Here is a 16,940-nt window from a genome sequence, read left to right as displayed (position 1 = left end):
CTCCAGAATTTCTGTTCAATTTTTTAAAAATATTTTAGTATTTCTGTTAAGTTTCTTATTCTGGTAAATTATTGTTTTCCTTCTTTTACTGTTTTCCTGTGTATTCTTGAAGTTTTTTGAGGATCTTTAATACAGCTATTTTGAATTCTTTTCCAGAAAGGTTATACCTCCCCATCTTCTTAGAGTCAGTCACTGGCACCTTTTTATTGTCCAATTTAAGGAATTATATTTCCCTGATTTTTCTTGGTTATTGTGGTTCTAACCATTGATGTCTGCATATTAAGGGAGTATGTACTCACTTCAATATTTGCAGTCTGACATTTTTGGGGGCATATCACTCAACAGTAAGCCTGCACAGAGATCCTGAGCCTGTTGTCTGGTGTGGTCCCTAAGCCAGTGACTGTTACAGCTCTGGAAGTACTAGGAGGTACCCTAAACCCAACTGTCATGGCTGGAGCAGCACTGGGTTCAAAAATCATGGCCACCAAGGCTAATGCAGCATTAAAGTACACCTGAAGCTCACAAACCCTGAGGACTGCCTATCACTGTAGGTTATTTGGAGCCTAATATTGCTGTATTTGACTGGCTGTGATGTGGGCCAGAATTTGAATCTGACTTGAAAGAGCTACAGGTTTCTATGTGGTGCTAGGGGACGTCCAGAAGCTCAGTTTGCAGGTACCAGCCCAGAGTCAGGGGCTACAGGGGTTAGCCCAGTTTTGAGTTTTGCTATGGTAGGCCTCATATTGGGATTCAAATAAGAGTCTTAGGCTTACATCTCTCTATTTCCTCCAACAAGATAGTATCTTATTCTGCACTGTGCTGCCTGTGGTTGAGAGAGTGGTGATGTGGGTAATGTACAACTTTTCTTTCCACTCTCTCCAATGCATCTTTTCTTATTGTTATGCTATAACCAGGTGCTGTGATCTCTCATCTGGTTTCCTCAGTGCTTTAAAGGTATTTTTTGTGTGTAAGTCGTTGTTCAAACTGCTGTTTCTGTGGGGATATGATGAGCATAAATCAAGCTCCCAGTCATCTTTTAGAAAATCAGAGAAACCAATTTTCAAACCTCTGTAACAATCCACAATTTTGCATTTTTCCCTCATTGCCAGAGTGTTAAGGAGTTAATAGAAATTTAACACTCTTGATAACAGGAACTGTAAGTAATGGAAAAGACAAGACAACAAAATGCTTTGTCTAACTTATTAGCTAAATTTAATAAATTGGATGGCATTCTTTAATCACCTAAGGGACGTTCCAGCTTTACTTACTATCTTTTAGGTTTGACTTTGATTGTAATTAAAATTTAGATATGTCATCTTCAATTTAAATCATAAAAGGTAGGTGTTGTTTCAAGATTACCAGACTTTTGCATCATCAGTCATTAGTAATTAGGCATATTTGACTGGTTAATATCCTCTCTATATTCTCTTTGAATATATACTGATAGGTGCTATGCAGTGGATAAGCACATTTTGCTTGCTCTCAGGAATTTGTGAGTCAACTAAATTAGATAGCTGGTTAATAGATGAAAAGACTGACAAATTTGATACAAGGAAATGTAAAAAGTGCCATTTTCTTCACATAATCAGTATTAATTTGTATATATTTTTCTCCAGGTGTGGTTGTGGGATCGGAGCACATAAAGATTCATGTTTGATTGAAAGCTCCAGAGTAAAAGATTCCAGTGTCCATTTGGCATGAAAATTAGTCCAAGAGAAAAAAATAAGAACCAGAAAAATCTTTCCAAACCTCAATCATATCATATTTAATCCCTTGATTAAAATTTTCCTGAATTTCTATGACATTTAAACACCACTTTTGTTTATTGATCTTATATCCTGCTATCCTTCATGATTTACCTTTTAGTTCTGTGTTCTGTTAATTTTTTCATACATTTCCTGTGAAGATATTCAGGTTATCTGTGAATAGGGATATTTTTACTTCTCACTTTCAAATATAAATGACTTTTATTTCTTTTCTTGAGTTATTGCAGTGGTTAGAATTTCCAATACTATATTTAATAACAATGGTGACTGCAGACATCTTGGCCTTGTCCCTGATCTTAGGGGAAAAATATTCAATTTTTCATCATTAAGTAAGATATTAGATGTTAGCTGAAGGCAGTTTTTTGTAATGTTTTTATAAAATTGAGGTAATTCCCACAATTCCTAAATTTATTTCTGAGTGTTTTTATATGAATGCATCTTGGATTTTGTCAGATTATTTTACAATGCAAATTGATATAACCATATGATTTTTCTTCTTTATCTTATTGATATCGAAGTTTACATTGATTGATTTTTGAATGGTGAACCAGCTTGGCATACCTGGAATAAATCTGATATTTGCATCTTACATAATCATTTTAATATAATATTGAATTAGATTTGCTAATCTTTTACTGAATATTTTTGTGTCTAAACTTATAGGAGATGTTGGTATGCTGTTTTCTTTTTCTTACTATCCTTTTTGGTTTTTATAATGCTGGCATCATCAAATGAGTTGGAAAATATTTTCTGCTCTTCTATTTCCTGGAATTTATTATGTAAAATGAGTAATTATTATGTGCTGGTAGTATTCTTCATTGAAATATTCTGGCTTTGGAGATTTCTATTAATGGGAGGTTTCTAATTATAAATATTATTTATTTCATAGATATAGGAATATTATATTATATATTTCAACTTGGCTGAGCTTTCATCACTTGTGATTTACAAGGAATTTTTGTATTTATTCTAAATATTGAATTTGTGAGTATAAAGTTATTGTACTTTTTAATTTTTATTTTAATAACTGCCCCATATGTGCTATCTCATTCCTGATTTATGTCTTTAAATTTTTATCAGTCATGATAGAGTTTTATCATGCCTATTAATTTTCAAAAAAAGTTGTATTTCATTGATTTGTTGTATGTTTTATTGTTTTTATTTTCACTAATTGCTTCTCTGATCTTTATTATTTCCTTCCTTCTGTTTGCTTTGAGTTTGTGGTTTGTGCCTTTTTTTTTTTTTTTTTTTTTTGAGACGGAGTGTCACTCTGTCACCCGACGTGGAGTGTAGTGGCATGATCTCAGCTCACTGCAAGCTCCACCTCCCACGTTCAAGACATTCTCCTGCCTCAGCCTCCCAAGTAGCTGGGACTACAGGTGCCTGCCACCACGCTCGGCTAATTTTTTTTTGTATTTTTAGTAGAGACAGGGTTTCACCATGTTAGCCAGGATGGTCTCAATCTCCTGACCTCCTGATCCGCCCGCCTCGGCCTCCCAAAATGCTGGCATTGCAGGTGTGAGCCACCGCACCTGGCCCAGTTTGTGATCTTATCTTTCTAGTGCTATGGTTTGGCTCTGTTTCCTCACCCAAATCTTACTTGAATAGAAATCCCCAATGTTGGAGGAGGGACCTGGTGGGAGGTGATTATATCATGAGGGCAGATTTCTCCCTGGATGTTCTCATGATACTGAGTGAGTTCTCACAAGATCTGATTGTTTAAAAAGTGTGTAGCACTTCCTCCTTTGCTCTCTCTTTCTTGCCCCCACATGAAGGCATGCTTGCTTCCCCTTTGCCCTTCTGCCGTGATTGTACGTTCCCTGAAGTCTCACAGCTATGCTTCCTGTACAGCCAGCAGAACTGTGACTCAGTTTAACCTCTATTCTTCATAAGTTACCCAGTCTCAGGTAATTTTTTATAGCAGTGTGAGAATGGACAAATATTGAAAATTGGTACTGGGAATGGGGCATTGCTATGAAAATACCTGAAAATGTGAATGTTGCTTTGGAACTGGGTAGGGGACAGAGGTTGGAACAGTTTGGAGGGCTCAGAAAACAGGAAGATGAGGGAAAAAAAGTTTAGCACTTTCTAGAGACTTGTTAAATTGTTGTAACCAAAATGCTGATAGTGATGTGGATAACGAAGTCCAGGCTGAGGTTGTCTCAGATAGAGATGAGGAACTTATGGGAAACTGAAATAAAGGTCACTCTTGCTATGCTTTAGCAAAGAGATTGGCAGCATTGTGCCCCTGATCTAGAGATCCATGGAACTTTGAACTTGAGAGAGATGATTTAGGGTATCTGGTGAAAGAAATTTCCAAGCAGCAAAGCATTCAAAATGTGTCCTTGCTGCTTCTAAAAGCCTATGCTCAATTGCATAAACAAAAAAATTATCTGAATCTAGAATTTATATTTAAAAGGGAAGCAGAGCATAAAATTTTGGAAAATTTGTAGGTCAACCATGTAGTAAAAAACAAAAACCCATTTTCTGGGAAGGTATTCAAGGCTGAAGAAATTTGCATAGGTAAAGAGGAGCCAAATGTTAATAGTCAAGAAAAGGGAGAAAATGTCTCTAGGGCATTTCAGAGACCTTTGTTGCTGCTCTTCTCAACCCATCACAGGCCTATCTCTTTCTATTGTTTCTTCTTTCATCCTGATGCTCCAAGATAAATTCTTTTATTATCACCCTTGATGATTGAATAAATTACTTTAGCTAATCTTTAAATGTAGGTATATTTGTGACTATTTTTAGCCTTTCTTCATCTGAGAATGTCTTTATTTTTCTTAAAATCCAGAAGAATAAACCTGGCAGTTATAGAATTTGTAGATAGTAGTTCTTTTTTAATTTTAAGTACAAGAAAGGTGCTTCCTTTACACTTTCATGGTTGCAGATGAGAAATCTACCATCATTCCTATTGGTATTTCCCTATAGGTATTTCATCTTTTTACTCTGGTTGTTGACAGAATATTTTCTTTATCTTTACATCTTAATAGTTTACCTATAATGTGTTTGGTTATAAATTTCTTTACATTTATCATATCTGACATTGGTTCAGCTTCTTGACCTATAGTTTAATGTCTAGCAAAATTGAGAAGTTTTCAGTCATTATTTTTTAATACATTTTCTTCCCATTTTCTTTTATCTCTTCCTTTTGGAAATACAATTATATGAATGTTAACTCTTTCATATTGTCTTACAGGTTCTTGAGGCAGTGTTCTTTTTTTTTCAACTTATTTTCTCTGTTCTCCAGATCAGGTTAATTCTGTAGTTATGTCCTTAAAGTCACTGATTCTATCCTGTGTCATCTCTACTTTATTCCGAATTCAGTAATTTTTCCTTACCAGTAAAAACTTTCCTGATAATTTTTAAATTTTTTTATTGTTGTGCTTTTCCATTCTGTAATATTCATTTTTAGAGTCTTTATTTTTCATATTTTATTTGCTTTAATTAAATTTTTATTTGATTGTTAAATAATTTTTATGACAGCTTACTTGACATTATGTTCATGTAATTCTAATATCATGTTTACCTTCATGTTTGTATCAGTTAATTGTCATTTCTCATTCAAGTTGTGATTATTCTGGTTCCTGGTGTGATGGGTGATAGATTGCATATGAGGTGGAAGAGGTTTCCCAAGGCCAGGTAACTCTTGGTGAATTTCCTACCAAGGGTATAACGGATTTACCAAGAGTTGCCCTCAATGATGCAGTGTCTTCGAGTGTGGGATTCAGCCAGTGGAACAGTGGGAAAAAAAAGGCTTCCTAGACTGGGCCACTTAAGTTGGTTGTGTCATTTTGCATTTTACTCAACCTGCCTACTGTAATCAACTCCCTTTTTCTAGTTATCCCCGCCAGTTTTGTGTCTCTGAGGGGCAGAATCTTAGGCCCATGGACATGAAGAGACTTCCTGTACCAGGTTAAGTGGCATAGATGGTTCTCTCTTGCTAGCTTTGCCTAGCCACCTCAACTCTCTTGGTAGAAAGGATAGTCTTATGCCCAGCAGAGAATAGCAGTGCTTCCTCTGTCTGCTTATTTTTGGAAAGCCATCTAATGATCTCTCTAACGTGTTCTAAGGCTTATCTGATATTGTCTAAGTCCTTCCATTCAGGGCAAAAATAATCATATCTGGACTTTCTTCTTTTGCTAGGTTGGAGGTCAGTAGATACGAGGCATGAGAAGCCATCTTCTATTCATTGGCTGGGGGGCGGGGTAATACATTTTGCTGCTATACTCTTCCTCCAGTGTTGAGGTCCCAAACTGGCTATCCTTCTTTTATTATGTTTCAAGATTCTTCTTTAGTTAATTCTTACACAATTTTCAAAGTTTAAAGATGTATATAATGGGGAAGAGCAGAGAAAATTGTTATATGTCATCTCTTCTGGACCAGAAGCCCCTTGTGTATTTCTTCCTGAAAATGTAAATATGAAGGTTTGTAATCATTGTATTGAATTACAATCTTTGGGTAGAGCTTAAAAGTCTAAATACTTAGAAAAATCCTCTTGGTGATTCTGATTAGGAGATAAGCAAACTGTACACATAAACTGCAACTTTTAACACAGATAACTACTAAACATGGCATGTTTATTTAACCTAAATTATTTAACTATTATTTATATTTTAATGCATATTTGGCTTACATGTGTACTTTGCAGTGTGTGCCATAGCTTTGAAAGGAAAGAAATTTACCAAGAGTAATTATGTTATTCAGGAATTTATTAAATCTTTAGATCTAGCTATTTCTAAATGTACCCCTATAAATTTCAAAGCAGCTAAGGATTGGTGATAAGATTTTTCTCTGAGGTTAGTTTCATTAAATTATGGCTGAAAAAGAGAAGAGAATGATCAATGTTCAGATTTAAATTATCAAATTAACAAGAGAGGCTTGATATTTAACTATGGCTTTTTTGGTATACTAATGTGAGGATATTCTCTCTTGACTATAAATGGTAAATTAACGTGCATGTAGTAGAGATAATAATCAACGCTGTGTAGTTTTTCTCCATAAGAAATTTCTGTGGTCTAATCTGGTGAGTTTCAGCTCAGTTGAAGATGCTAAAACTAACATGGAAACATATCTCAACATACTTTGTTCTTGATTAATAACAATTCTAGGTTTTATGATTACTCTGAAAGAATTCAAGATTATACTTACTATAATGGTGCTTTTATTCTGCTTGCTTCTCCATTTCATTGTGAATAAAAGAAAAATCAATTACTTTTTTTCTCAACAAAAGAATCTTTTGTAAGAAGTAGAAATGATTGCCCTCTTAAAAAATGAAAAGAAAAAAGGAAGGGTTTCAATTCAGAAAAAGAAATAACAACCTGCTTGTAACTTTTTATTCTTTTCCTCAGTGTGATTTCCTTAACTGGGGAGACACAGAATCACAGCATAGAAATTCAGAGGCTAACACCCCATTTCTCATCTCTATCGATTTTCTGTGCTATTCAAAGTGATAACAGTTAGTAAATTTACATTCATAAAACCTACCTCTTATAAAATAATAGATCACTCTTCTCTACCCCCCACCCCCAAAAAAGTTTCAATCAATGGATATTGCAAAGCAAAAAAAACGGAATGAAAGAAATATTAAATAAGCACATTCTTGGCAAGACATTTAATTTTTTTAAAGAAATAGTAAAATCAAAAGAAAACAAATGAACAAGTATGGTGTTTAATAAATTACTGGATGTATGTGTAAAAAACACTAAAACATTTATATTGAACATCTAAAAAGGATTGAAATAAATTTCAAACATCAAGCATCACTTTATGAATAAAAAACTAAAACTAACTCTTTTCTAACTTGGGATATTGTGCAAATTGTTCACAAACATTAGCATATTCAAATAATATATACTTAGCCTCTCAAATTCACATATACTTCACATGATTTTTACAGAATACAATCCCTCTCATGATCACTATCTGCTGGGAACAGGCCCCCAAATCTGGCCATAACCAGGCCCCAAAACTGGCCATAAACAGAATCTCTGCAGCACTGTGACATGCTAGTGATGGCTATGACATCTACACTGAAAGATGTTGGTTTACCAGAATGAGGGCAAGGATCACCTGGACCACCCAGGGCAGAAAATAGCTTAAGGCATTCCTGAACCACAAACAATAGCATGAGTGATCTGTGCCTTAGTGAAATGTTCCTGCTGCAGAAGACTAGCCATAGCCCATCCCCTTGTTTCCCATTTTAGTTAATCTATAATCTATAGAAAAAAATGCTTATCACTGGCTTGCTATCAATAAATATGTGGGTAAAACTCTGTTCTTAGCTCTCAGCTCTGAAGGCTGTCAACCCCCTGATTCCCACTCCACACTCTGTATTTCTGTGTGTGGGTCTGTAATTCCTCTAGCACCACTGGGTTAGGGTCTCCACCACCGAGCTGGTCTCAGCAATCCTGTTTGACAATTCTTAACTATATTTTTTCAATGTGTGTTTTCTTTACTTTCTAACACATCTGAAAGCTATGTCACGTGTACTATTTCAATAATCTGTAGATGGGAAGTCAGAGACCAAGAACTGTACATTCTGAGAAACCTTGCCATGCACTCATCCTCCTTCACACTTACAGTTTCACACATATAATACAGATCCTTCTCACTCCAAATTGAAGATGACAGATACGAGCAAAGAGAAAACAAGTCTCTATATTCTTTGAAAATACTAGTCATTTTTAAAGGGTCTAGTTTTGACTTGATTCAAATAACTTTGTGTTTTTATGTCTTAGAGGAAGCCAAATTCTTGCTAAGTTTCCATTTTCTTTAACATTACACACGCAGACACACACGCACATACTCTGTCTCTCTCACACTCATTCTCACTCATAAACACACCCTTTTTATAATCACATGATTGGATTTGGCTATTGGGATGTTAGGATTGGTTAAACATGCTTTAAAAATGGAAAGAAACAACTGCCTCACATCAAATGTTTATGGGGCTAAGTCAACTTCTATGGGGCTACTTCAAAAGAACTGTGTCAAATATGAAACTTGGTCAATTCCTTTTCTTCATTCATTGTTTCAATACATATTAAGAGCTTTTTAGACACCATACGTTCTCTGTGCTGGTGATAACATGGTGACAACAATAAAAATCAGAGAAGATATGAAAACCAAACCAGTGATAACCCTGTAGATCCTACCTTTATAAAATATTTAATTTAGTTGAGGATGGATACATTAAATATTAATGACCTAAATACTGAAAATTATTCTTGTCATAAGTGCTAAAAGTACATATAGTAATTTGACCAATCCTGCAAGGCAGGAAAATTTTCTGTGATAAAAGTGACACTTTATTTTAGATTTAATAAATAGTGTTAACTAATTTGGAAGTGTATAGAAAAAAAAATAATTCTTATGTTTCTGAACATTTAGGTCTTATGTACTAATTTTAATAAAATTACATTACTAGGATAAAACCAAGCATGAGAATGCAATTCACTATGGATTGGAAATTCACTGCAATATGGCAGTGCAAGGAGCTCAATAGAACCATTCCCCCCAAAAAATAACAGGTGAAAATATTAAAATATATATGGTCAGGTGCCACATTATAATGTTTTTAGTCAATGATGAACTGCATATATGACCATAGTGCCATAAGATTATAATGTAGCTGAAAAATTCCTATTTCCCAGTGATATCATAGCCCTTGTATATTATAGAACAATATATTACTTCTAGGTTTGTGGTGATGCTGATATAAACAAATCTGTGCTACCAGTCCTATGAAAATCTATCACCTACAGTTATGTACAATATATAATACTTGATAATGATTATAAACTATGTTACAGGTTTGGGTATCTATTATAATGAAAATATATTTTAATTTTTGTTATTGATAAATAATTGTACAAATTTTTGGTGTACATGTGGTATTTTGTGCATACGCATATAATGTGTAAAGATCAAACCAGGGCAATTGAGCCATCCATTACTGCCAAATATTCATACCTTTTTTATACTGGGAACATTCCATTTTCTCTCCTTCAGCAATTTTGAACCACACAGATTATTGGGAACTAGGGTTGCTCTAATTTACTACCAAACATTAGCTCTTATTCCTTCTATCTAACTGAATTTTTGTACCCACTAACTAAATTCTCACCCTCTCCCTTGTATCTTTCCCAGCCTCTGGTAACCATCAATTAACTTTCTACCTCCATAAGATCAAATTTTTCAGCATCCACATTTATATGATTTGGCTGTGTCCCCACACAAATCTCATCTTGAATTGTAACTCCCACAATTCACATGTGTCATGGGAGGAACCCAGTGGGAGGTGATTGAATCATGGGGGCAGGTCTTTCCTGTGGTATTCTCATGATAGTGAATAAACCTCAAGAAATCTGATGGTTTGAAAAATGGGAGTTTCCTTGCAGAAACTCTCTTTGCTGCCTTTCATTTTCCACCATGATTGTGAGGCCTCACATGGAACTGTAAATCCATTCAACTTTTTTTTTTTTTTGTAGTAAATTGCCCAGTCTCAATTATGTCTTTACCAGCAGCATGAAAATAAACTAATACAGTAAATTGGTACCAGTAGAGTGGGGCACTGCTGAAAAGATACAGAAAACTGTGGAAGTGACTTCGGAACGGGGCAGCAGGCAGAGGTTGGAACAGTTTGGAGGGCTCAAAAGAAGACAGGAAAATGTGGGAAAGTTTATAACTCCCTAGAGATTTGTTGAATGGCTTTCCAAAATGCTGATAATTATATTGACAATGAAATCCATGCTGAGGTTGTCAATGAAATCCATGCTGAGAAAAGACCTGTGGATGGAAATAAGGAACTTTTTTGGGAACTGGAGCAAAGGTGACTCATGTTGTTTTAGCAAGGAGCCTGGAAACATTTTGCCCCAGCCCTAGAGATTTGTGAAACTTTGAACTTGAATGAGATTTAGGGCATCTGGTTAAAGAAATTTCTAAGCAGTAAAGTATTCAAGAGGTGATTTGCGTGCTGTTAAAGCCATTCAGTTTCAAAAGGGAAACAGCATAAAAGTTTGAAAAATCTGCAGCCTAACAATGCAATAGAAAATAAAACCCCATTTTCGGAGGAGAAATTCAAGCCAGCTGCAGAAATTTGCATAAATAATGTTGGGGAAACCAGCCCCACCCCACCCAGTGGGTACCCCAAGTCCAGTGGAGACAAAAGAGTTAGAAAGAGACAGAATAAACATTTAAAAGGCGGGTCTAGGGGACTGGAGCATTGGAGGCTTGCTCACAGCCTAGAGCTCCCGGGCTACGCCCAATTTATTGGTTTACAAGCTCTTTGTTTTTGGGGCAAATGGGAGGGGGAGGAAGGGATGAGGAAAAGGATTAATCAGTGAAGGAGAACTACTGAGTCATTCGATAAGATGTATAGGAGTGGTGGTTTCTGTGTATTTCCTTGATCAAAGGTGTGTGTCTAAACTACTTAAGATATTTAACTTATCAGGACTGAAACAGGTGGGAGCGGGTTTCAGGAGGAGCCAAGATGTTTGATTGTACTCCACGGCTTCAAGGGAGTGTTATCTCCCTGAGCAACCTGTGGAATGCTGCTGAGTGATTATGCTCTCGGGGCATAAAGACATGAAGACAATAAGGAGATTTTTATCCTCAGAGGCAGCCCATGGCTTCATATGGATGTCTCACACAGGGGAGACCAACTCAACTGGCACCCCAGAAACTCTCTTTCCCACATGACCCCCTTTTTTGTCTTTATTATTATTATTATTATTAACCTCCATTGCTATCATGGCTCATTCATGGTGTCTGGCTTCTCTCCCAAGTCACCATCTGCATCTGTAGACTAAAAACAAACAGCATAAACAGATACAAACTGAAATAAAATTTGCAATTTTTGATCCACCTATGGTTTTTATCCACTTTGAAGGATTGGTATTAGAAGGCCCATCAGTGGCTCCAGCAAGAATATCAGCTCCAGGCAGAAGGGTGAGATGAGCCTGAGATGCCTCAAAAACTTGTTTTTTCAGTTTAGCAATATCTAGTGTTAAATTATCTTCTTTTCCTTGTAGGTGAAGTCTAATTGTCTCCCAATGGTGTTCAATAGTATTGTAAGAGCTAGGAGTAATACAAAAATCCGAAGTATTCAAATCACATTGCATTTGAATTCTAGGCTCCAAGCTCATAATCCGATCTCCCATCCAAATTACTGTTTGACAGAGGTCATTAATTGATTTGCCAATTTTTTATCTGTTTAGTTTTGGGAATTCCAAAGCTTAGAAGAATTTTTCTGCCAAGTAACCACAAGGCCTGCAGTTTGAATAGAAGAGTGCAAAGCAACAGCAGCAGCAGCAGCAGTAGCTGTGACAGCTATAAGACCCATGATCACAGCTATTAACATAAATATGAATCTCTTTGATCTATTAAGTATTTGTTTTAGTACTTCAGTGATAATATGTATGGAGGGAGAGGCCTCCCAAGGTCTACTGAGGGAAACAGGTATCCAAACTCCTTCTCAGGTCCTAACCAGTAAAATGCTATTATTTTTATTAAAGGTAGAATTAATGTAGGTAAAAAGACAACAGTTGGGGCATGATATGGTTTGAGAGTCAGGTAGCATATTAATTTTTCCCATTGCCAACATAAAAGGAGGTTTAACACAACTCTGCGATGGGACCCATCCAATTAGAGGTCATGGCTACAACAAATCGAAGTTTTGGGTCTCTGTTTTACATTCTCCTTTCCAAATCTCAATCAGGGTTTGAGTCATCATTAATTTCCACAATTCTGGGTGTCCTGGACTTATAATGGGATCAATCACTTTTGGGCTTGGAGGAGGCATATCATTCTCCTCCCACTTAATAGGGTAATTTGTTTCAATTCTTCTATACAATTTTGGTGCATTATCTGGGTAGTCATTTGCAAAAGGAGTCTCTCTACAATCTTCATGCTGTCCAGTATAATTTACTGCAAAGCATCCCCTAGGGGCCCAATCAATGATGATTCCATAGGAATTATTTTCCAGTACAGCAGCGCTGTTTGCAATACAATCTTCCCAGGTTAGCACCTCTAGCTTTCAAGACCATTTAATGGCCTGCCTAGGGCAGAGCTTCTTATTAGGTTTAAATTTATTAATCTGGCAATGTGTCATAACATAGCCATGCTCAAGGTACTTAATAGTGTCCAAAGATTGAAACATTCGTCCACTGATTGCATGAATAGAGGCTTCTGATCCATTATGTGCAGGGACATAAACCATCCAACTTTGTTTATCATAATTTAAACATCCTGCATCCAGCCCCAGGCAGATGGGAGGAAAGCGATAACCAATGGAAACATTCATTAACATTCCTTTCTCCTCTGGATGTGTAGGACCTCAGTTATGTGTTGGTCCAGGTCTCCAGACACTATCATTAACAAAAACCTCCACCAGGGGGTCCATCCATGCAACAGGCCTAATCAGTGGTGGGAATAGAGTATAGGCCCAATAAGTATAATTTTGATCTGCCTCAGCTATGGGGAGACTCATCGCCAGGGAGATTACCATCATCATAGCTACCATTAGATTACTGGTGAGACCTCAGGTTCTCTTTTGCAATGTGAGCTAGTCTCTTCATCTGCCCCCAGATCAGTGGAGTTGCTTGGGAAGTTTTACTGGTTTCCATCTGCTCAACAGAGATGTTCATCTGAGCCATCTGACGAACTGGGGGTACAGGGACGTTCCAAGGTCTTTTCCTCTTCCTTGGATTCTGGCTCATGGCACAGCTTAAGATGTCTTGTGGGTACCCAGACAGGAAGCTGATTACCTTTTGGTGAGATACAAGCAAACCCTTGACCCCATGTAATGATTTTGCCCTTTTCCCAGGTTTTGCTTCGACGTCCTTCTACCACACATGTTTTCCTTCATGAGGATTTATTTTTTGTCCTGTCAAATGCCACTCTGCTTCCGTTGTAGCCTGATGTCTAGACAAATTCAAAAAATTTAAAGCGATGTGAGCCAATTGTAGCTGCATATGGGAAGTAGAGTATTCTCTGGTTCCTCCCTCTGTGTTTTGTTTTTGTAATTGAGATTTTTAATGTTTGATTAGCCTGTCCAACAATGGCTTGGCCTTGAGAATTACAGGGCATTCCAGTACTGTGCTCAGTGTGCCATTGTTAAAGGAACGCTTGTAAAGATTTACTACAGTAGCCTGGGTCATTGACTGTTTTAATCTTTTGTGGGATGCCCATGGCAGCAAAACAGGAAAGTAAATGTCTTTTAATATGAGCAGCTGCCTCACCTGTTTGGCAAGTTGCTAATACAAAATGAGAAAAGGTATCTATAGTAACATGGACGTATGAAAGTTTCCCAAATGAAGGTACATGGGTTACATCCATTTGCCACAACATGTTGAGGGTTAATCCCCATGGATTAACACCAGTCCCTTCATGTGGCAGTTGTAGTACCTGGCACCGAAGGCAATGTTATAAAACGTTCTTTGCCTGTCTTCAAGTAATCTTATATGTTTGTTTAAGTCTGGCTGTGCTAACATGTGTTAGGGAATGAAAATCTTGGGCATTAGAAAGCACAGTGGAAACTAGTAAATCAGCTTGATCGTTAGCTCTTACAAGGGGCCCAGGAAGATTAGTGTGTGCTCAAATATGCATAATATAGAAAGGAAAACAGTGATCAAGCACTGCCTTTTGTAAAGAAGAAAACAACTGATAGAATTTTTCATCCACAAGATATTTAATGAGTGCAGTTTCTATGTATTGAGTGGGTTGAACAACATAAGCTGAATCAGAGACAATATTTACAGGTTCCTTAAAGTCCTCTGACACAACTGTAACTGCCTGTAATTCAACCCTCTGTGCCGATTGAAAGGCAGTTTGAATAATTCTGTTTTTAGGTCCTACATAAGCTGCTTTTCCATTGCTAGAGCCATCTGTAAACACAGTCACTGCTCCTTCCAGTGGAGCACTACAGGTAATTTTTGGAAAGACCCATGTTGTTAGCTTTAAAAACCGAAACATTGTGTTTTCTGGATAATGATTGTCAAAAACTTCAATGAAGCCAGCTAAATTTATCTGCCAATTGACCAAATTAACAAAAGCTTGCCAAATCTGATTTTTATTCATTGGAACTATAATCTTATCTGGATCTGAGTGACAAAGTTTAACAACTCTAAGGTGAGCTTGCCCAACCAAGATTGCCATCTGATGCAAGTATACTGTGAGTGTTCTAACAGTATTGTGAGGCAGAAAAGACCATTCAACTAAGTCCTCACTCTGAACTATAACCCCTGTAGGAGAATGGAGAGTAGAGAGCACAATGAACTGTAATGGCAAACTTGAGTGTATTCTATTAACCTGGGCCTGTTGTTTTTATCTTCAATTATTTGTAATTCTTTGGCAGCCTCAGGAGTCAGTTCTCATTTACTATTGAGAGAAGGGTCTCCTATTAACATAGAGAACAGATTAGACAGATTAGGTAGGGATTCCCAAAGTAGGTCAAATCCAATTGATATCCCCTAATAATTTTTGAAAATCATTTAAAGTTTTCAGAGAGTCTTTTCAAATTTGAACGTGTTGGGGTTTAATTACCCTTTCCTGAACCTGCATTCCCAAAAATTGGAAAGGAGTGGCCATTTGAATTTTATCTGTTGCTATGAGCAATCCAGCATTGGCTACCACCTCCTGTAAATATGAATAATACTGGATAAGTTGGTCTCAATTTTTGGCTGCATACAATATGTCATCCATATAATGAATGGCATATGAATTGGGAAACTAATCTCTCACAGGTTGAATAGCTTTCCCCACAAAAGTTTGACAAATAGTAGAACTATTCAACATACCCTGCAGGACTTTCCAATGTTATCTGGCTTCTTGTTCCTTGTTGTTCATAGCAAGAATAGTAAAAGCAAATTTCTCAAAATCAGACTGCTGGAGGAATGTTAAAAAAGGAATCCTTCAAATCTGTAATTATTAATGGCCAGTCTCTAGGAATCATGGTGGGGGTTGGAAGCCCTGGCTTCAGGGCCCTCTTCGGCTGGATGACTACATTGACCGCTCATAAGTCAGTTAGCATCTGCTAATAATAAGTCGGATAGCCATCTGCCAGATTTTTTCTTTATTACAAACACTGGCAAATTCCATGGATAACATGTGGGCTCAATGTTTCCTTTGTTTAATTGTTTTTTGACTAATTCCTGTGAGGCCCCCAATTTTTCTTGAGAAAGTGGCCACTGCTGGACCCAAACAAGATTTTGGGTCTTCCATTTTAAGAGAATAGGACTTGGAGGCTCAACAGTGACCGCCCCCCAAAATAGTAACCTAATCCTTTTCGGTCATTTTTCGCAGTAACCTGTATGGGTTCAGAAATGCTGATCTCCTGTGTTCCTAGGCCTTTTCCAGGAACATAGCCCATATTTGACCTTATTTTTTGACTAGCTTGACCGTACCAGGGAGAAGGGATTGAAATTTCTGTGCCCCATTGCTGAAGCAGATCTCTCCCCAATAATTTAACAGGAATGGGCATAATTAGAGGTTGTATTGTGCCTTCCTGTTCTTCTGGACAAAGACATGGTAAGATAAAAGTACCTTGGAAAACTTCTGAAGCAGTTCTGACCCCAAAAAGACCCACTGGGGCCTTTTGTTTAGGCCAGATTTTTGGCCATTGATAAAGAGCTATGATCAACACATCTGCTCCTGTGTAGACCAGACCCTCAAATTGTTTTCCTTGAATAGTGACCATACAAATAGGTCTACTGTCAGAGACTTGATTTACCCAATAGGCAGTCTTGCCTGCTGAACTTGTGCTTCCAAATCTCCTGTTCTTTTTTTCTGAGATTTCTTCTAACTTAACATACAGTAAAAGCCACAGTTAAGCTATTCTGTCACCTGGATTAGCACTCCAGGCAACAGTGGAGGAAATAACAATTTGAATTTCTCCCTTGCAATCAGAGTCCACTACTCCAGTATGTACTTGAATTCCCTTTAAGTTTAAGTTGGACTTTCCCAGTATAAGTCCCACTGTGCTGTTTGGCAATGGGCCGTAAACTCCCATTGGGACCTTCCTAGGATGCTCCCCAAGAAGGAGGGATATGGCTTCGGTACAATATAAATCTACTACCCTACTTTTAGTTGTGGAGGGGGACAATTGCTGCATATTTATACAGGGAGAGACTGGGCCAGAAACACTCCGTTTGGAGTTGGGGATGTCCCGTCCTG

The sequence above is a fragment of the Papio anubis genome, chromosome 14 (genome assembly GCF_008728515.1).
Source record: "Papio anubis isolate 15944 chromosome 14, Panubis1.0, whole genome shotgun sequence".
Taxonomy (NCBI): Eukaryota; Metazoa; Chordata; class Mammalia; order Primates; family Cercopithecidae; genus Papio; species Papio anubis.
The sequence above is the reverse complement of the archived record's forward strand: the minus strand, read 5'-3'. Positions refer to the sequence as shown.